This window comes from Protopterus annectens, chromosome 3.part1 (genome assembly GCF_019279795.1).
Source record: "Protopterus annectens isolate FY-2018-M chromosome 3.part1, PAN1.0, whole genome shotgun sequence".
NCBI lineage: Eukaryota > Metazoa > Chordata > Ceratodontiformes > Protopteridae > Protopterus > Protopterus annectens.
The window spans coordinates 146,348,153-146,370,698 of record NC_056732.1 but is presented as its reverse complement, the minus strand read 5'-3'; the positions used below and the strand labels follow the sequence as shown (position 1 = coordinate 146,370,698).

General features: G+C 41.0%; 1 long non-coding RNA gene across 2 annotated transcripts in view; it reads left to right on the top strand.

Annotated features, from left to right (window-relative positions):
* The window catches only part of LOC122798048, a 553,957-nt gene extending 543,044 nt beyond the window's left edge, over positions 1-10,913 (top strand). For both annotated transcript variants that reach the window (XR_006364210.1, XR_006364209.1), the window contains one exon: positions 10,828-10,913. This is a non-coding gene — a long non-coding RNA (uncharacterized LOC122798048). The remainder of the gene's footprint in view (positions 1-10,827) is intronic.
* The last annotated feature ends 11,633 nt before the right edge of the window (positions 10,914-22,546 follow it).

The following is a 22,546-nucleotide window of genomic DNA, read 5'->3' as shown; positions in this document are numbered from 1 at the left end:
TTTATATACGTGTGTGTGTGTGTGTGTATATATTTGGGTGTTTCTGCTGGCTCCTACGAGTCCCTGAAAAGAAAAATTGGAAAGAGTGAAAGATCACCCTGGCAGCTGAAGGAGACCGTCCTTTGTGATTTACAGATTTTGGTCAATTTCTAGCGATATATATATATATATATATCTATCTATATATATATATATATATATATATATATATATATATATATATATATATATATATATATATATATAGATGGATTCACTTTATAATCTCGAAATACTGAAATATCGAATTTCAGAATTTCGAAATCAAAAAGCCAAAATCTGACAATCCCGAAACCCCAGAAGTGCAAATTTTAAAATCACGAACACTACACTAACCATACACCACACACACATACACACAGCTTCCCCAACACACAAACACTCAAACCTACACTACATACATGAAGGGGGGCAAGCCCCACTGCGCCTCCCAAAACCCCCTACTTAAATATACTATTGACCTAATCGACCTACTCCTGAGTGTCTTATTTACACAGATTGTACTGTTATTGTAGTCCTATAACCTGTTATTGTAGTCCTATAACCTGTTATTGTAGAAATGTAACCTGTTATTGTAAACATGCAACCTTGACTGTATGATGTGATTTGTTTTTGTATTTAACTGTTTTTTACCTGAATGTTAACTTTCTTGTTATCGATGGTGTGTATTCACATCGTTACTTCCTTGGAGCTTTTCTCTCCAGGACTCCACTGAAAATGGACACCTGTTGCCCAGTTGGACTTATCCTGGTAAAAGAAATGATAAATAAATAAATAACTCCATGGTCGCACTACACAGACAAACACACAAAAACACCATCATACAAGCTACATTCCCCTTGCACACACAGATCACATTAATCAAACACACTGACACACACACTAAAGCCCTTAACCAAAACCCTTAAACATAAATACTTACCTGAACTTCCAACTATCCCTTCACACAGCGCAGCACCAGAACCACTACTTCAAAATCTCCGTACTTCGGGATTTTGAAATTCGCGTTTCTGGGGTTTCGAACTTTTGAGTTTTTGGCTTTATAATCTCAGGATTCTGAAATTCGGTATTTCAGAATTTCGGGATTATAAAGTGTTCCCATATAGATGTATGTATACATACAATGTGTGTGTGTGTGTGTATATATATATATATATATATATATATATATATATATATATATATATATATATATATATATATATATATATATATATATATATATATATATACACACACACACACACACACACACACACACACACACACACGTAAATTTTTTTTTTGGTACCCAAAAGGATGCAAGACCTTAGACCCACATCTTAGTGGCCTGTTATACACCTAAGCCCAAAACAGTTAATATGCTTAATTTCATCACAATTCATCCTTCCACGGCTAACACAGAGAGACTAGAGAAGTTCCTTCAGTCTTCAGGATGCTTGTCTGCACATTGAAATTGCCAAAGCTTCCAGGAAGTTCTTGCACTTCAGAAAAGGAGACAGTCACTCCCAGTTTCAGTCCTTGCCATTTTGACTCATCCCCCCTACACACCTGGCTTTTAGTTGCACTGACAAGGGACAGTTTCATTCAGCATAGGGATCATTTGCTCCAGTTGTTTCCCAGCCCAGGGATTACCATCAGTCTGGCAAAGACGCCGATCAGTCTCCCCAAGACGTTCTGTTCATAGGACCTATGAACAACTCGGAACATGTAGAGTCTTTTTTTTACTTATGACCTGAATAGAAAACCTACTTCTGTCAGTTTGTTCCTTGATTTCACAGAGTCAAATACCAACAGATATTTGAGTTCTGAGGTTAATCGTAGCCACCGTGTTGGTTATACTTTATGCATGATGATCTTGAAGTGAAGACTCTGAACTAGTGGCTACAGAACTCAAATTCTCCATTGAAATCAGTCAGATTCTCTGGTGCATATTCCTGCAGTCAAATTCTTCTTCAAGGTTGCCCCTGGTCTTTTCCTACTGCATCTTCCACATTCTCTTCAGATACCACTTTCTACTTCAGTGAGCAGATGGTCCATGGAACATAGTCTCCAAGATTTGCCCTGGCATATCACTGTTGTGACAATGTGCAGTTTTGCTGATTTTCCAGGTAATTTTTTTTCATGGGTACTTGATTTGTAGTCCGGTAATGACTGTAGTCTGGTGTTAGCAAACAGGTGAGTAACCTTTTACCCCTTGTCAGGAAGCAGTAAGAGTCTAGGATTAGAAAGTCTCACCCTCCCATTTCCTTAATGATATTTTGCATATTCCTGGGGAAGCCAGCTCTGGTTTAGGCAGACTTGGTCATTGTCTACTGATGATGCCCCATAAGTGGTCTCTCAGTTTGGACACTGTCAGGACATTGTTTCTAAAGTGGTATTTTCCTTTCTACAGTCTGTTTGCTTCGCCAACATTTCAGAACTTTTTTTTCACTGATCCCTTCACCCAGCAGGCAGAGCAGGAATGCATTAGCCACGCATCGATCTTGAAGGTTGCTTTATTTGTTTATCCTGTTTTACGTGATGATGAAATCTATTCAGAAGGCCATACTTCACAGAGCTAGAGAGTATTTAGTAGCAATGTTTTGACCAATGCAAGTTTGGTTTCTGCTCTTGAGAAGGTTTCAGATGGAACTTCCTGTCTGCCTGCCTATGAAGCAGTTTATTTTGTCTTATCTTTCTGACAAGACATTTATTTATTTGTCTGTCTTTGTTGACTGGGAAAGTCCGAAGAGGCAAAGACAGTTTTTAGTGATGCCTGGGAAGTAAAGCTCCAGCAGATATATTTGAGATACTTGTGACAAACAAAACGTCCTTTTTACAAAGATACATTACGTATATAGTCTTAAGAACTCTTAATACAACTGGGCAATTGTCCTGTACAGATACTATACAACGATAAAAACAGTATTTCTTCTATTAGTATCTGAAGCTTTGCACTGTTTAAGGGCATCCTTCTGTCGGGAAGCTTGTTACCCATTTGGATTTGTTTCATTCTGGAGAAACCAATTCTTCCTCTCTTTAAACCAGTGGCATTTGCTTATTTAATATTTTTTGACATGGAAGATCATTGTCCAAGTAGCTGTGACTTCAGCTTGAAGACTGTTAGAGTTACAGGCCTTCTCTGCCAAACCTACTTGCCTAGTTTGCCTAGGAGTGGGTTTCTTTTGCATGTTTGTGCTTTGTTTATGCCACAGGTTGCTACTGAATCTAACCTTCATCAGTCTTTTGAACCTGCATTAATCTCTGCAGAGCACTGGAACCAGGGACAGTAATAGCTGTAATGTATGGCTGCCCAGAGGCAGTCTGTGTTATGTGGACAGGACCACGACCTCCAGGAGGGATAACCAGTTCTTTTTTTCCTTTAGTTAACAGAAACTAGAGGACAAGGTCGCCAAGCCCAGTAGGACTTATTGGCTTTCTTGTTGTATCTTCTTTGTCCTTCTATTCCCATGTTGCAGCATTCATAAGCTTTGGGTTATGGTCTTCTTAGCTACCCGAAATTCTGGCCACTATACAAATGCTTTAGTCACTGCAAGGTATGTGGGATGTCTGACACTGGCCATAGGATGCATGGGCCATAAAAGTGACATCTACATGTACCTTTCCTCAGAACTTCTTTGCCGCCAATCGAACGTCAGCTGTTCCTGCCGTCTCTGCTGTCGAATCTTTGATATTAAGATAAGTACCATGTTGGGGCAGTTTTCTTTATCTCTTTTTGGTCACTGCATGCCTGCTTAGGTTCATGTCATCCAGGAAAGGAAAGTGTAGGTGTGGATGTCAGATCCCCCATAAGGATGCCTGCGGCCTTTGCATTTTCTGTCTATGGCCTAACCATGACCATAAAACCTGCACGATTTTTCAGGCCTTCATTCCTAAGACTCTTAGCAGCTGTCTGCACGCCATAAATATCTACTTAGAAAACCATCATCTTAAATGTTTGGCTCTGGCGATGGAAGGGCCATCTGGTCAGATCGTCGAGCCTCCAAAAAAGGCCAGAGTTTCCAGGCCTTAACCTACTGCTGCACCTTCCTCACTCAACGTTCCCATGTGACTGACGTTCGCCTGGAGGAATGTTCAGAACCAGCCGAGGTTAGGTATAGCAGGTACAGTTTGGGAGGCTGCAGAACCTAAGGCTGAAAGCATGTCCATTGAGATTTTCCATTTGGGCGTCGACGACAAGGGGGAACCTCAGCTCACAATGGATGGCCAGACTGGTCCCTCCACTGCTTTAGAACAGTCCAAACCTAGGCCCTACATCATACAGGCCTACCTCTTCATTAAAAAGGAAACAAAAGACAAAACATGTCTCTCCTCCTTCAGAAAGCCTGCCTGATTTGGCAAGCTTTCTCTCAAAGCTTATTTTATGCCTTCATGGTCCTTAGGCCTGCTATGCCTCCTTCCCCTTTGGATGCCCCTCCAGTTTTCAGTCCTAGGTCTCAAACAGAAGATCCTCATTCGTTTGATACTGAGGACTCTTCAAATTCCTCTTCTAAGGACTCTTTTTCCTATGCCTCTCAGATGCCTTCCCCTCTTGGGTATGCCTCCTCTGTGGAGAACTCTGCTGAGGAAAACTCCCCTGGAGAGGACCTCACCTTTGGTGAAACCATCTCTAAAATGAGAGAGTTTTTTAAATGGGATTCCACTGAAATGTCCACGATTCAAAAGAGGTATTATGAACTCTTACAGCTGGACACCCCTTCACCTTCTGCCATCCCTCCAGCCTTACCAACCTTTTTGGACACCTTCAGTGCAACCTCTCAAACTCTGATTCCCAACCACCAGCCCCTAGAAGGCCTGACAGGTTGTATAAGGTCCCAGAAGGGGCCAAATTTCTGACTAAATGCCCAGGTGCAGACCATGCCACTGTTTCAGTCTCTGCAGGCAAACCTTCCAGATTACTTCCCTCCAGTTCTGTTCTTCCCATTGATAAGGGCAGTAAGACCATGGAATGCATTGACAAAAAAGTATACACCTCTGTCTCCTTGGCTTTTAGGGCTGTCGGCTACCAGACACACATGTCAATGTATGCCCTGGCCCTTTGGAAACAGGTTTCTAATCTTTTGGCTGATCTCCCAGACTCGCCTTCTAAGGCTCAAATATCTAGCCTTATCTCTTTGCCCTGTCAAGTGACAAGGCATTTGATCAGATGCAGCTATGATGCTGCAGAGGCCTTGGCCAGATCTACAGCTTGTTCTTCAGTGCTTAGAAGGTATTCTTGGCTGAGACTCCAACCCCTTTCTGATGATATCAGGGCTAAACTTCTGGATGCACACCTGGACGATTCTGCCCTTTTTGGGACTAAAGTGGCAGAGCTTTTCAAATCCCTTCAGCAAAAAGGGAAGGAATTACAAGACTTAAAACAATTGTTTGTATCTTCAATCCCTAACTTCCATAGGAATTATCCCTCTAAGACACAGTTCATCAGGAAACATTCTGTTCCTACCCCTCATTCTAGGAGCAAAAAGAGCTCCAGGAAACAGCAGTCTCCTTATAGGCCTGCTCAAACTCCAGTTCAGAAACCTCAATTTCAGGACAGGGCAGGTAGTTTGTGACTACTTGCTTTCCCCTTCACCCCCTCTGGATTCCATTCCCTTATCCCAGAGACTCTCTCACTGTCTTCCCATCTGGCAAAGCATTGCATCATACAAGTAGGTCTTGTCTGTTATAGAAAAGGGTTACCTCATGACTTGGGTCATTCCTCCCTCTTTAAGAGGCATCCCTCAACCATCGAAGGACAAGCTTCTCCTTTTCCAGACAGTCTCCTTTCTCAAGGGACTATTCAGACTGTCCCTCTGTCAGAAAAGGGAAAGGGCTTTTATTCCAGACTTTTCCTAGTCCCAAGGAAAGATGGCCCATGGAGACCTATCCTGGATCTCTCTCATCTCAGCCTTTTTCTACAAGTACCCACCTTTTGCATGCTTACTCTACAGACTCTCTTCACCCTACTAATAGCTCAGGCATTCCTGGCCACTTTGGACATCAAAGATGCATATCTACATATCCCCATAAGATCCAACTACAGGAAGTATTTAGGATTCTCTGTGGGCTACTCACATTTTCAGTTCTCTGCCTTGCCCTTTGGACTATCTACTGCTCCAAGGGTATTCACCAAGGGTTTGGCTCCAGTAGTAGTCTATTGCTTGGTCCAAGAGATTTCAGATTTTCCCATACCTGGACGACCTCCTAATCCTGGCAAGTTGTTCCTCTTCCCTACAAATTCATCTCCAGAATGTCATCTCTGTCCTGCAGTCCCAATTTTCCCAAGTTCAAACTAAACCCCTCCCAGGACCAAGTTTTCCTGGGGCGCAGAATAAAGACACATGTTATGAGGACATACCTATCACCCCAAAAGATGGAAAGTCTGAAGCAATATCTGCTGTCTGTCCTCCACACCACTGCTATGACAGTGAGACAATATGTCAGACTCCTAGGACATAGGGCCTCCACTGTCCCCATGATGCCACTGGCAAGACTCCACATGAAAAAATTTCAGTGACACCTGAGGTCCACATGGACCCAACACTTCTACCCCTTGGACCACAACATTCCCTTCCTACCATGCCTAAGGAAGGAGATCCTTTGGTGGTTGGATCAAGTCTCTATCAACCCAGACCTTCCGTTACAACCCATCACCCCAGTCCATGAGCTGTACACACATGCTTCAGACCTGAGCTGGGGAGCTGCTATGGCAGCTTGAAGGTGCAAGGCACTTGAACAGGCCCTTTCAAGCGGGAGCACATCAACATCAGAGAAATGAGAGACATCATCATTGCTCTGAGGGCTTTCCAACACATTCTGAAGCAGGGCCCCCTGAAGTTGTTCACAGACAACACTACAGTTCTTTGGTATGTGAACAAACGGGGCGGGGGGGGACAAAATGTTATTTGCTATGCAGACTTGCACTCCAGGCCTGGGAATTGGCAGTCCTATACAGAGTCACTCTGCAGGCATTCCTTCACCCCAGAGCACTCAGGAAGACATCTTGAGCAGGTCCATGTCACAATCCCATGATTGGATGCCACACAGGGATGTGTTCCTGGACATAGTCCACAAGTGGAGTACTCCACAAATAGATTAGTTTGCCTCCCCTCTGAACAGACAACTTCCACCCTTTTGTACTAGGGCACCCAGCCCCCTAGCAAGGGCAACAAATGCCTTTTCTATCTCATGGAAGGGGTTGTTTCTCTATGCATTCCCCTCTTCCCACTCCTACAAAAGTCCTGCTGAAAATCCAGCAGGACAAACCAAAAATCTTGTTGGTGACTCCTTTTTGGCCGAGACAGCATTGGTTCCCCCTCCTTCTGCATTTAGCCAGGGGCAATCATCACAAATTACCTCAGAGTGGAACTCCTCACACAGCCCAAGGGATCCCTAATCCATCCCCACTTGGAATCTTTGAACCTAACCATGTGGGTGATAGACTTTTGATCTCTTTCAGAGACACCTTTACACTGAGGCCGTGCTTTATGTCCTGCAAGAGGCCAGGAAACCCAACATAGGCAATCTTATTTGTCCAAATGGAAAAGATTCTCCATGTAGTGTCTTCAAAGACAGCTAAACCCTTTTCAAGGAGAGGTCCCTTTAGTGTTGTCCTACCTGTGTGAATTGCTGCAAGCAGGGCTGGCATATTCTTCTGTTAAGACCCGCCTAGCTGCTGTTTTGGCTTGTCTGCCTCTTGGCCCTCCTCTTGCCTCCTGGCTTCGTCAAGTTATTCCTTAAGGGAATACTACACCTCAGGCCCCCTAGGAGGCAAGTTCCACTCCAGTGAGACCTGAACTATGTTTTAGAGAAGCTCACCATTGCCCCTTTTGAACTAGCATCGAAAGCCTCTTTCCTAATCTTTCACAAGGATAGAGTGGCCCTAAGGAACAACCCATCCTTCATGCCTAGGGTGGTCAATGAGCTGCCCCTGAACCAATGTATTCACCTCCTCACTTTCTTTCCCCATTCCTAGAATGACAGAGAAAGAGTCCTGCATTCCCTTGATGTTCTCAGAGAAGTAAGATTCTACCTTGACAAGACAAAGTCCATTAGCAAATCAGAGCAGTTGTTTGTCTCCTTTCACACCAGAGCTCTGGGAAAAGTGGTGACAAAACAGACCATTTCTGCCTGGATTTCCAGGGCCATCTCCTTTTGTTACTCTTACCATGGCAAGCAGCTAACCTCAAAAATTAAAGCCCACTCCACTAGAGCCATGGCCTTATCTGGAGCCGAGGCAGCTACCTGGACATCTGTCCATACCTTCACCAAACACTACAAACTGCACCATATTTCCAGGTCTAGAGCAGGGTTTGCTAGGGCAATCCTGCATGGGTTCTTGGAAAACAGTTCCATACCACCCTCATTCTCTTCCCTTTGAGCTTTGGCAGTCACCCAAAGGTTATAAATACTGCAACATGGGAATAGAAGGACATAGATTACTTGTGTAAAATCCTAGCATAACCACAGGCGTCCTTCTTTCATGTTGCAGTATTTTATCCCTCCTCTCTCTCTCTCTCTCTATATATATATATATAAATGTGTGTATGTATGTGTATATATATATATATATATATATATACACACACACACACACACACCTTGTTGGATGACACAGGACTTGTGCAGCTGTTCTGGGACTGGGGGTCTGACTGGGGTGTTCAGTTCTGAGATAAGGTAAGTGCAGATGTCACTTTTATGGCCCATATATCCTACGGCCAATGTCAGACGTCCCACGTACCTGGCCGGATGTTTGGGTAGCTATGCAGAGGATAACCCAAAGGTTATGAATACTGCAACTTGGAAGAGAAGGACGTCTATGGTTATGGTAAGATTTTACACAACTAATCAACTAAACTTTCATCTTAAGTTTAGGAAGGAGTTACCAGACTTGTCTAAGGTTTAATCTGCTGGAGCTTTTGCTACCTCAGTAACCTTTTTGCCATCAGGGTATCTTTAGATGATATCTGTGCAACTGTGAGCACTTTGGTAGACATTATAAACTGGACATCACTTCCAGAGCTGCCACTGGAGGTACAGTGGTTTAGGGTATGCTTCAGTAGGCCAGATACCAGACTGATCTGCTAGGGACTCTGTAAAAAGGCTAACAAAGACTGAATGTCCCAGCAGACATGAAAGTTATGCACTTAGCATCGTTGCCTCACAGCAAGAGGTTCTCCTGTTCGATTCACGTCTGGAGTGCCTTCTGTGTGGAGTCTGCATGTCCTCCCCACGGTCAAGTGGCCTCCGAAAGACATGAGTGAATGGGCATGCCTTCACTGAAGGTTACGTGTCGGGCTGGCAACTCAGCACCATAAAAATCTAGTGCCAATCATTAGCGGACCAGAGTTCCGCTGTGGCGACCCCTAACCAGGAAAAGCCGAAAAGACAAACATACAGGTTTTCTGTTGTGTTCTTTTTTTTTTTTTTTTTGTGCCTTTAGCTTAATCAGAAAGTGGAAGTGGAGGAGAGAAGTGCAGGGGTATGATTGTATGAGGAGGTGAAAGAGCAGTTTGAAAAGTTTTTTTTCCCCGAGTTGAGCATGAACAAAGTACCAAGTCCAAAAGGTTAACAAAAACTGAATTCTGTAAATGAATTTACTGTTGTTGTAAAGTGTATAGCTTTCATTTTCCCAGTCCTTCTCTTTTCTTCATTTCTCAAACTGTATTAAATGGCTTTTTTAGGCTGCAGAGTACTTGCATCTGGAGGTATCAAGAATATGAGCAGACTACAGCATGCATCATTGGGCATTGCGAGCTAAAGATATATTTAACCAGTTGGGAAGGAGTCTTGTTTAACAGGGTCCCAGGGAAAATACTCCCAAGGGCAAATCTTAATGCAGTCTACAAGTGGCATTGCCAATGATGTTTATGGGGTGCAGTGACTTTACTTCATCTGCTTTAAGAATGAGCTCTGTTACAGAGTAAGCTTGCAGCACACTGATAGTAGTTTAGTTTTCATAGATTGTTATTAGGCTAATGACCGGGGGGCTTTCTAAGCCTAGTCAAGTTTTCCCAAAAGAATGATGATGTTGTGTATCCAAATAGGACATTGAGGACCTGACATTTATAAGCTACCTCTGTCCGTAAGGGAAATGGGTGCCAGGCCTGGTGTAAATTTCCTATTTCCCATCCACAGGTCTAGGTTGTACTTAAACTGGGTAATAGATGAACTCAGCTTCACATGGATGGGAAGTTTGTTCCATAGGAGAGGCAGTCTCTGGGACACATCTGTCTCTCCAGCTTGTTCTGTTTAAGTCACAGACCTTGCATTTCTGTTCCTCTTTGACTTACGTACATGTAGGGGATTCATAAATGCAGGGTTTGCAGATGCTTTCTAAGCCGGGTATAGATCACCCCTCAGCAATCTGTAGGAGACTGGGTAAGGAAAGGACTTTAAGGTGCTCTGCATAAGGCAGATTTATTACATCTTGTATTCTTTTTGTTAGAAACTTCTAAGGTCACTGTAGTTGCTGCATATGCCTGGTCAGGTACATACCAAAGGGAACATTGTACTGTATGACTGGTCTGATTAGGGCAGAATATGGTGGGATAATGACCCCTTTGGAGTATGTCACAGAACTTCATAGCCTCTGTATTATCTATCAGCATTCTCTGTAGCTAATGTATATACTTTTCCTCAATGTGACAGTATTATATTTAGTGTCCTTCTGGGTATAATTGTTGTTATAGTATTAGATGCCAATTTAGTTTAAACCTTCTTCAAGTATTTTTACATCCTTAATGTAGTAACTTCACACCTTTGATTGCAGTTATTAGTGTATAATGCTGGCCTTAATTTTTTCAGGTTGGTTATATCCAGAAAAATAGACTGGATAGCAATGGTCCTACTACTGAACCTTGAGAGACTCCATTAAACATCTGACTTAAGTACGTGTCCTGTTACCAGTGAGTTACTTACCCATTCAACTATGTAATTGCGTTCATAGCATTGTTAGGTTTTTTTGTAGTACTGTTTTGCTGGACAGTGTTAAATGGCTTTGAAAGGATGTGGCACACGTGCTTTGAAATTCATTCAGTGCTAGTGTTATCTCTCCATGAAATTCTATTGGATTAAACAGGAATGCTCTTCCATTAACAAAACCATAATGTGCCAGTATCCCTCAAAATAAGTTCAGTTGTTACTCGGCATAATTAGTTTTATCAGTGTATCTGTAATTGTTAAGGTGTGATATAGTACCTTCCTTAGAGAGAAAGGGACCACTTTAGCCTGACGTTAGAGGAACGATTGTAGAATGTGTCCATTTGGGTACTTTTCCGTTATCGGGGCAACAGGTATAATGAGCAGTTGCAATGTTAGCACGTGGTGGAAATGATCACATCGCTGGCGCTTTTGTACCTTTTAATTAATAGAATGCAGCATTATTTACCATGGATATTAGAAAAAAATCTTAACACTAATGTGTGAGACCCTTTTGATGTGGAACAGTGAGGCGCACACACTTTTTAAGACTTGAAGTGAGATATGTTTAAGCCATATGCATTACACAAGAAGCAGATGACTTTGTTATCAGAGTAAGGGCGCAGATCCTAGTACCAAAGCCTAGGGGCGACGCAAGTCTCATATCCCACTCTCGGGGATACATTTGGCAGTTTTCTACCTCACTGTCGCTGATTAACCTAGCCCAGCAAGCGAACTGACTAGAGGCAAAAAGGAAGTTGCCTGCCTTAATGTTTCTTATTTTTGCCGTTTAGTGACAACAGTGAAAGAATGGCCTCACGACTTTTAACCAGAAGAATAATACTAAGCTTATCTATCTATTCTTTAACTGGAATGGGCCTGTCACACACTTGTGAGTAACTTGTATAATAAACTGACACATAATTTAAGTACTGCATGCTCGTGTTTTCTGAAAGTCTAGGAAGTTTCAAATATCCGGAAGTTGCTGTCTTATGCTGTGTATGCGAAAACTTCACCCCTGTGTTTAAATTCCAGGGCCCACAGTTTTACAAGTGTCATTTAGGCATAATGAAATAAAGTGGCAGGAAGGGAAGGATTTTGTTTTTGTGTGAGGATACTTGCAAATCGTGTTTAGTTTACTACACTTACATTAACAATTTAAGAGAAACCAGATTGGTGTGGTTTGTTAAGCGGATGAATTCATATACACTTCAGTGCCAGCGGTGTGGTCATTTCCACTGCGTTCTAACATTGCAACTGCTCATTATACCTGTTGCTCCGATAACGGAAAAGTACCTCCATTTGTAATGAGTTTTATGTTATATAGCAGTCTGACAGAAATGCTGTCCGGTTTACAAAGTTATTTAGTTAATTTTTTTTTAAATTTGAGATTTTATGTCATGGCAGAACATCTATTTTCTGCATATTTTTTAGGATGGCTGATTTGAATCTACTTTAGTAGATCGAATCAACATATAATCAAAATGAAAATGAATGAGATGACAAGGTCCGAAATAGCACAAGAGCAAACATTTACAATACCAAAACTCCAAACAACGAAAAACCAGATTATGCATTTAAACACAGTACTTCAAGACAAAAAAGTGTCCCACTTTTTTTTTTACTTAGTTTTTCAGTAATCCTGATGGTGTTAACTTGCACTGTTTTGGAGGCAGGGGAAGAGGAAAAACTGCAGAAAGGAAAAAAAAAGATCCCCATGTAAAATTTTTCAAACTTCTTTTTTGCTTTGTTTGCATGTACAATAAGAACTTGGCCAGGTTAAGAAGCTACATCTTTGCATATGCCATGTGGATACTCTTTCTGTAAGAGAGGGGCTGGCGGCAGTTGACTGAGTGAAGGTTGCTACATTCACTGCAAAAATATTTTTTTTGTTGCAGTTTCAGTGTTTGTGTGTATGGTTCAGTATATGGGTAAGGCAGCAAGCAACATTTTAGTGTGTCATCCTGAATAATAATAGGAACGAAGGTGGTTGCTGTGTAGAAGTGAGAAACATTATAGCACCAACAAATAGACATTTTTGACAGCACTCAGTGTTTGTCTGCAGCAGTTTCAAGTACAGTGTCTTACAATGACAACTTCTGGATAGTGTATGAAGTGGAATAGCCCTCAGATGCTCTTCTCTCCATGTTATGCTTGACCTTGTGGCTTCAGTGCAGAAAAGGTGCAAAGATAGTGTGTACATTCAAGAGAATCTAGTAACTCCTTCAGCTTTTGATGAGGGTATAGAATTTTTTGTTTTGCTGAGGCTTCAGTGGTTCCCGGCAGAGTATTTTGTAATAAAGCAGGAGCACATTTCCAGAGAGCCGTAAGCATTGTGGGCTCCTTGTTCAGCCCTGCTAAGAAAAATGCAGGATTCACTCTCAAGACATTTTTCATATGAAAGCTTTAGAGTTAGTAAAAGTCTGTCCTTGAAGTGAAGACCTCACCCTGTTTAGTTTTGTGCAGTATGAAAACAATTATTGCCTCAACAGTTGTAACTTATTTTGTGGTTTAAACAGTAATGTAGATTACTAGGTGCTGTTTCATGTGGGCACTATGTAAAGGACCACAACTGTAGTCACCTTTTGCTTTGTTTTGCAAGTTAAAGTTAAGAAAATGGCAGCTTTCCACTGTTTTCAGTTTTGTTTAGCTCATGTAATTTATGCATTCACTGAGGTGGAAAACTTGATTGACTTTAACACCTTTTTTTCGCGGTTAAGAAAGAAAATTGTGTTATCTTTAGTTCTGTAGGAGTCGAGTCATTGTGGTAACATGCTCTGCCATCTCTTGTCAGCCGACATTCCTGCTTTTCACTGAGATCAGCACCAGGGAATATTGGAATGTTGCCCTTCATTAATATTCTACTTTGGTATGTCAGCTCTAGAATTTAGCTGGGAGCCAAGTTATACAGCACAGTAGTACTGCTTTTCTCCGTGTCAGTAAACCGAAAGCTACCCATTTGTAATATTTTCAGACTCCATGTGATGTACATAACTTTATAATTTGCAGCACAAATTTTATCTTTAAGTTATTGTATTTTATTCAGTGTTTCACTTTAAATTACATGTTTGTGCTTAAGAAATAAATATTTTAGTAAGTTTGAAGTTTGGGAAAGGAATGAAGTTCATAAAAACAGATCAATGCTGCATTTTGTTATTGTTCCCACGCTGGTCTAAAGAGTAAGTGTAAGAGCAAATACCTTTATTCTAGCGATGTGTGGTTCAAACATTCAGTCTAGGGCATATACAGACTTTGTAATTAAATGTGGTTTTAGGTAAATTAACTTGAGATAATTCATTTGCATTTTGCCTTTAAAAACTGGATATGTTTTAGTGTTAATTTTGTATTTAAGAGAACCAAATGCTGCCTACTGTTGAACAAAGAACAGTGCACAGGTGTCTCTTTTGTGAAAAGTACCTCCATTACCTCTGTGGTTTAATTCTAGGTGAAAGTGTGCATGTCATAATTTTCCATTTTTACTGATGATGGTAATGAAGATTTTCTATTCGTACATATTTCCTTTTTAAGTAGTTCTGCACATCATTATGTTCAGATATTTGTTTTGTTGCCGCTGTGTTGAAAATAGCCCAGACTGATCACTGGTTAGGAGAACAGGACAGAGAGAAAAAAAAGTTAGATGCATTCCATGTTTGGGTGTACAAGGAGTTTTCAATTTGTTTGCACAGCACCCATAATGCTACCCCCCCCCCCCCCCAAGAAGAGGCATAGGTCATAACATGGCACTGTGGTATACAAAACCTTATTTCACCTATCCCCTGTAAAAGATAAAGGCCATGTGAACAGTGTTTCATAAAGTAGTGCAAATTCTTTCTGAGAACATTGGCTTTTTGGCATTACATAACTCTTGTGTGTATTACAAAGAGTGGCTTTTTTATATTGCTGCTTTGCAACAAGGCTTTGCATGACAGTTTGTCAGATTTGGTTTGCAGTGCAGTTGCACTACAGTCTACAGTTCCACAGAGATCCATCACACCAATACTGATATATCAGCACCTGTCTGTGCCACAGGGGTATTCACACCAATGCTTGTAGGTTTAGCAAGTGCTAGTACTACAGTAAGGCAGCTAAGCCCAAAAAGTAGATTAATTGAAGCCGTTTTTTTGCCTTCTAATACTTTGTCCTACTCTTCAGGGTTTTCCTGCATCTTGTCAATACAGACTAACTGGCCAAGATTGCACTGCAGTAATTGTCTAGGAACTAATTTAATTTTAGAAGGGGTCCCCAGAAGCCATTTGATTCTGGTTGCTCTGAGGTGCATTTAGAGCTTTTTTTCAGTGATGGACTGAACAAAGTGCAATACTACGGAAAGAGGAAGAAGAAAATTATGTCCAAAGTGTAATGCTCAAAACAGTATTTCCCAATAAAATGAGAAAACAAGTGCTTGCAGGAACACACAAATCATAACAGAATACTGCCTGCCTCTCTACTCTAACCCCCCCCCCCAAAGAATATTTTATGCACTCAAACATTTATACATTCTCTCTCTCTGTCACACACTCACACTGCATGCTTACATACAGGTAGACTGGAGGCATGTCAGCTTACCCACAACATGTGTTTGGGCTGTTGGAAGAAACCTGCAGAGCACCCGAACAAACCTACACATGGTCAAGGAGGAACATTCAGATTCCATGCAGCAGGAGCCATAGCCAAAAACTCAAGATTGCTGAACAGTGAGATGGCAGCACTACATGTTGAGGTAATGAGCTAATGATCAGTTGCTTTTACACATGCATTCTGCACACACACACACATACACACACACACACACACACACACACACACACACACACACACACACACACACACACACACACACATACACACACACACACACACACACACACACACACACACACACACACACACACACACAAGTCATAGTAGTGATAGTTTTACACAGATTTCAGTAAATACAGTACATTGCATGAATCTATAACAATGTCCAGACATCTGCAGGGGTAACTCACTTTTATCCCCAGGTAGCCTATGTACCAATCAATTGTAGCCATATTATTCACTGTGTATATCTCAGATATGTGATTGTGACAGAAAAAAGGCCACAGTGAAGTATTCCAACATGTTTGATTCTAATACACACTAGTCTTGTAAAACTAGATTAATACCTGTTTAAACTGTGAAAACATAAACTAGTCCATTACATTTATCATCAGACAGCACCCTTCCCCCACACAGCAGTTACAGTCACTTTTGTTTGTTGTACAGACCTAGAGCAACTTAATGTTACAAAATTTGCTACACTACTGTATTTCATCATTCTTTCACACAAATGACGGCTACAATGAAGTATTTCCCAATTGAATCGTAATGCACGTTAGCATAGCTGTCAGCCTTACATCTCCAAAATGTGGAACTTTACCTCTCATAATCTGGAACAAATGTGCAATATATGGAACACTTGGTAACAACCACAGCTAGGAAGCTCACAGCATGGTTACAATGTGTTACTTTATACTTAGAATCAGTTGTTTTGGCGACTTTGTATGGTCAAGTATTATTTGCCATGGATTTTTGTTGTCTTTACAATGAATGAGTGACGGACACTTCCAATTTGGAAAAATATGGAATGTGCATTTTTTTAACCCATACTAGAGAACATTCATTATAATAAGGTAAAGTTGTGGGGCATGCATAGTAGTTCTACAGAGTCAACAAATTTGATCAAATAAATTTGGGGTCAGTCGTTTTCATTCACAAACTACCCCATCATTTCCAAACAATTATAGCCACTCTGACTGTGTATACCTCAGATGTTTGTAGCTAAAAAAAATGTTCCCAGTCATTTTGAAACATATTTAAACCATGTTTCACATAGAAAGTAGCCATATAGTGTAAAAATATTCAAGTGCTTCTCAGAAATATATGTTGGTCCTGCAAAGCTGCACCTTCTCCCTGTTGTATCTGATTTCCTGCAGAGGTTTAAAAAAATACCTACTACAATGCAGACTATTACAGTAAGATGCAATCTATCCACAAAATTGCCCTGTAGGCACTCCAGTGTGGCTGATTTCTGACTTCTGCAAATAATTCTACTGTGGTTGCTACATCAGCTTCCGTCTTTGCAGCTTCATGGATGCTGTTTCCTGCTTACTCACCCATGATTTAGACAACTCTTTAAAGAGCCCAACGACTCAGTTTCCTAGTTTTTCAGATTGTTTGTGGGACAAAGCAGAAAGCCATCTTCTACACAGAGTGCTTGCCACAGTGGTGGTTGTGTAGAACAGGGCTGATGTAGCACTGGCTTCATCCATTTTACCCTTTCATAAGGCCAGCCATATAGGTATCCACACAAGTTTAAAAATGTGTGCATCTGTTTTTTGAGTGCTTATGCCTTCTGATGCCCATAATTCCAAGGGTTCCATTCAGTTCTGTTTGCACTGAAGTGTGTGCCCTCAAGGGGAAAAAAGGAAATGAAAGCCAATTCCTTGATATCGCATATGAAAAATATTTTAAACTTTAATTGGAAGGTTGGAAAAAAATTTAGTTGTGTGAGGTGCCTTTTATAAAGTTAGGTGTATGACGTCACCTCCTGTAATCTGCCCTTTTTTTAAATTGAGCAAGCAGAGTTTGCTTAAGGGCAGGAAAGTTTTGGAGTTCCAAATTGGAGTTGAGGTATCCCACAGTTTATGGCACAGAGTGGAGAAGGCATAGTATGAACGAGCTACGTTGTTGGCAGGTTTAAGACCAAGGTCCCCTTGGTGTGATGTATTATGTAGTTGGAGGAAGATATGCAGAAGTGTTTGAAGGTGAGCTGGCAATGGATTTAGTCTAATTATTTTTTTTTTAAATTAGTGTTAGGAGGAGTAAGATCTTTCCCTTACAGATGGCCATGGTAGCCCAAGGGATGATGCACTGATATTGGAACTTGCCTGCCATTTCATCATGTTGTCACTGTGCTAGAAACTGATTGAAGTATATGGAGGCTTTTGCCAGTAGGTGCTGGATAGATGTAGAAGATTACTTTCAGTTTGTGGCTGGAGAATCCTTTTTCAATGACGAAACAGACTTTTGGATTAAGAAAACAGAAGATCGTTCGGCAAGCAGAGAAAGAGTTTGGGTAGTTTTATGTTTAATGAACTTAAAATGGGCGGTTATAGAAAGAGAGAGAAGGAGGGTTGACTCTAGATGCAGGCCAAGACTTTATTTATTGGCATTTGTTTACTGGGAAATTCTGACTGGGTCTAAAAAAGTGCCAATTTTCAGTGAAGGCTTGGGGAGAAAAGATCCAAATACATCAAAATAGTGGGAGCTGGAAGGCATACGAGTATATCATTCAAAAGGAAAATACAGTTAGAAAGCAGTAATGCTGCAAGATAGTAATTGTACGAAAGGTAGTATGAAAAAGAAATAGAGACAAAGAAAAGGAAGTTATGAAAGAAAGAAAGAGATTATCTAGAAATTTAAAAAAGGAAGAGAAGAAATGGTAATTAATAGTGAAATGAAGTGTACAGATGTAAGGAAAAGATAGGGTGCAAGAAGATGACAGGTGAAAAAAGAGGTAGGAGAAACTGTGGGGGAAAGGAGCCATATTATTCTTAACCAGGTTTAGAGCAGGAGCAGATCCATTCTTAAAAGAATTGTTTTAATGCCTGCTTGAAGACAAAGTTGAGGTTTAATCTGATATAGATAGGAAGATTGCTTCAAACTTTAGCAACTGAGTAGGAGTAAAGGCTTTTTCTAGCATATGTGTTGGATTAATGCAATAAGAGAAGTTGTTTATCTTCTGAGCGTAATAATCTTGTGGGAGTATAGGTTTGAAGAACTGAGGATAGAGCAGTGCAGGCAGTATGTTTTTAGATAGTAGATTTGAAGGGGAATGTAATGATGGGTATTGTGTATACAGCTAGTTACAAGTTTAGCCATTTTGTTGTAATAGGACTCGAGTTTAGTTTTTACTTAGATTTGTAGGTTGGTGAGAATCTGAGCTGAGGGAAAGTCAGTACATACAGCTTACCTTGACCTGGCCAAGGCCTTTGACACAATTCCCCACTCAGGCATTGTCGAAAAGCTAGCACAACTTGGTGTTAATCCCTGTCTCATCAGATGGGTGGCCAACTGCCTCACAGATAGGACCCACAAGGTCAAAATAGGCATCACCACCTCTGACAGCAGGTCTGTATCTAGTGGTGTTCCCCTGGGATCTGTCCTGGACCCCTACTGTTTGGCATCTATTTCTCAGAGGTCCAGGCAAAGATAAAGGGCCTGTGGCTGACCAAGTTTGTGGATGACTGTAAGTTGGGTGCTGTCATTGACTCCCCAAATGATAACATACTGCAAGAGGGTCTCACAGCAACAAATAATTCGTGCCAAAGTCATGGTCTTAAGTTAAACACAAAAAAATGTATTATCATACCATTTGGCAAAACACAGCCCCTACTGATTACCACATCAGCAGCAACCCCCTAAGCACACAACCTGTGTGCACTTAAGTAAGATTTTTTTATGTGATTTATAGAGATCAGTTGCAGAGAAGACGGTTGAATATTTGTGGTGGAGTCTAGAGTGGCTTCAGTTTGAAGAAAGAGGCTGGATGGCTATTAGAAGATGTGTTTTGAGGGGGGAGTATTATGGGAGTAATAATTAGAGAATTTTGTGTTAAGGCTATGCAGGTCGGAGTTGGTTTGGGTTTGGGTGGCTAATACTGTCAGTGAAATATATATTGAAAATAGTGGTGGGCTATAGTGGTGTTTTGGTGGGATGTGGGTTTGGGTTACTTTTATTTCTGGCTTAAGTAGTGAATTAATGGTTGAGTAGAATTGTTTGTGGTTGTTTTTGTTGTCAGTTTGTTAGTGTAAAGTATTTTTGTCTATAGTGAATTTTTACCCTGATTGTAGAGGTACATGAAGTTTTGAGATGGATTTGGTGTTTAGCCATTCTTTCCAAGCTTTATTTTTCTGTAACATTATTTCTTTAGATGACTTTTAACCTTTGGGCATGGTTGCCTTTTATACTTTTTAAGTGAGGGGGAGCTAAGCTGTTAAGAATGTTTAGAAATGTAGTATTGAAATAGGTTACTGCATTCTCAACAGGTAGGGTCTGTAAGATAGATCAATTGAGAGACTAAAATATTATCAGAGTGTTGGTTAAGACATTTGAAGATTGGGTACAGCTCAGTGGTGTGCTGACAGGAGAGAGAGAAATATTGGAGGATAGGATTGATTTAAGCCTGACAGGGCTTCTGAAGAGCATAGATTTTATTGCAGCTAACAGAAATTTCTTCCCTTCTAGCCAAGAGAGGAACTTGTATAGATCCCGAAGGTCAGACTAGATACCATCACAGGATCCAGAGTGAGTGAGCACTATATCATCAGCAAGCACAAACATGTTTGTAAGTTGAAGGTCAGAAGTTAGGGTGCTGTAAAAAGATAAAAATGGACTTTAAGACCGAGCTTTGAGGAACAACCTAATGAAGCTGGGCAGGGAAAAGGATTAAAAATGACTATAACCTGAAAAGATCTGCTGGATAAATAGTTAAGTAAGCCACCTTGGGCATATACTGGAAACTTAAGCAGAGCATAAGGAGTTGAGGTAAAGTTTGTAGCTGATCAAGTTGAAGGCTTTAGTCAGCTTAGTAAAAAAGGTACCATATAGAAAGTCTGTGTTCAGTCCATCATTGTAAGAATAGTCATTTAGAGAAAAAAATGGCATTTTGATACTTTTTCCAGATGTAAAAATCATGTTGCTACCAGAATAAAATATATGTCTAGAAGTCTGGATACTTTCAGGTGTACAACTTTTTCATGGAATTTCACAAGGGAAGACTAGATAAATGGGGTAGTAATGAAACATGTTGGAAAAGATGTTTATACTGAGGAAGTGGAAGATGATTGCTCCCTTTCAGAGAGTTAGAAAGGCAGTGTCATGACAGAGTAGTAAGTTGAAGAGATGTCAAACTGGGTGACAAATATAGTCCTTGCAGAGCTTGAGCAACATGTTGTATAGTTCATTCAAGTTGGGCTGGCTGTGATTGGGGTAGTTTGTTTAGTGATTACAGTTTATTTATGATCCTCTGGAAAAAGAGGCATATAAGTGTGGGACTTGGAGGAAGAATGAAGAGAGAGATGCAAGGAAGGGTGGACCTGAGAAGGTTGTTTTGGAGTACTTTGGAGAAGAGACAGGGGGATTAAGAATGATAATTGTTCCTTACTACTGACTGGTCTTTAGGGGGTTAAGTAGATTGCTTGAATATATGTAATGGAAGGCTTTTTGCCTTTGCATTTTTTCCTACACTATATAGAGAGATATAGTCAGATGTAGTAGCATCAGATGGGGGGGGGGGGGGGGTTGCTTCCCAATCCCAAGCTTTGTTGTTAGATTCCAGAATGTGTGAGAAATTGAAGGACATCTAGGAATGTTCATTGTAGTAGTCATGGTTGCAGACTTCACTTCTTGGGATGACCTGGCTTGTAGGGAGCCCGCAGCTGCCCAGTCTTCCAGAACTGTACCCTCCCCCAGCAGTTTGGTCAGAACCCTACATGCAGGGTGTAACCACATTGGTGGTATAAAGGGTGTGCTGGCTGATGCTATCTACAGATCTTCCTTACCATGCTGTTATGCTGCCATGTTTGCTTTTGACTGCATATGTAGCCTGTCAGTCAGCCTATTTCCAGGGAGTCAGGTAAGTACACCATAGGAGATTTTCTCACATCTTCTCTGTCTGATAATTGCTGATCTAGTTAATGTCTGATTTGATTCTGAGACTCTTGTGAAGGAAGTTGTTAATGTGAATAAAGTAAATTCCATGCAAGAACTTTCAAAGTAAATGTCTGATCTGATGTTATCCATGTCATTATTCCTTACAGTAGGGTCTTGGATCTGACATTGGATCCAAGCCTGCAACTTTAGCTAAGACAGATCCAAGGCTCAAGCTCTTCCCTCTCCCGTAATCCCCTGCTGCCCTCTAAATCTCAGATCTTGTTTGTCGCATTTTGCTATGGATGTGATCCCTGGCTCTTGTTCAGATAAGTGCTTCTATTTTCATGTTTAGCTTAGTTTAAATTAGTTTAACTTAGTTTACCTTTAGTCTACTTAGTTTTAGTATTAGTAGCCACCTCTCCTCCCTTAGATATCCTAGTTTTTGGCAGGGTAATTTTCCATTTGTCAGCTAGGTGTTTGGCACACTTTTCTTTCTTTCTCCTCTTAGACCTTTTTAGTGTTAGGTCTTTTTCCGTTATGTCTGAAAAACCCTCTGGGTTTAAAAAGTGCTTCTCATATGGTCAGAAGATACCCAATTCCGACTTGCATGAGGAATACTTGTATTGTTTAGGGGCTCCCCTTTTGATAGGTTCATAGGTGGGTACTAGGCTATCTTCCCGAAGGCATTTAAAAGCCTAGCCAGAATGTGTTAGCTTTCATCGCCCCCTTAGATTAGTTCCCTGTGCCTCTGTCCAGCAGAGCCACTGAAGTGATCCCTGAGGTAAACTTTCTGTTTCCCATCCACTCGTCAAGGTTTCGTTTGAAGAGTGTTAGCAAGGAGTTCTTCCTAATGTAGATTGGGATCTTGTTCCAAAGCATGGGAAGTCTCTGGAACAGGAATCTATCCCTCCAGCACATCCTATTTATT